Source organism: Eptesicus fuscus, chromosome 22 (assembly GCF_027574615.1).
Source record: "Eptesicus fuscus isolate TK198812 chromosome 22, DD_ASM_mEF_20220401, whole genome shotgun sequence".
NCBI lineage: Eukaryota > Metazoa > Chordata > Mammalia > Chiroptera > Vespertilionidae > Eptesicus > Eptesicus fuscus.
In genome coordinates this window covers 14190271-14190494 of record NC_072494.1, presented here as the reverse complement: position 1 = coordinate 14190494, position 224 = coordinate 14190271, and positions in this window count along the sequence as shown.

Below are 224 nucleotides of genomic sequence, written 5' to 3'. Positions count from 1 at the left end.
GTGGGGGTTATATTTTTGCTCAATATATTTGAAAATTAAGGTTTCTGACCCACCTCTGGCTTTACCTTTGGGACTCCTGAGTGTGGGAGAGTTCCTTAATCCCTCAGGTGGCAGAGGTAGGCAAAGGATCGGGAAAAAGAAGCATGTGTGAGTAACTTCTTTTACCCCAATCCTAGGAGAGACCCTAGAAAATGCTTAACCCGACGTTTCTGACACGTTAAACC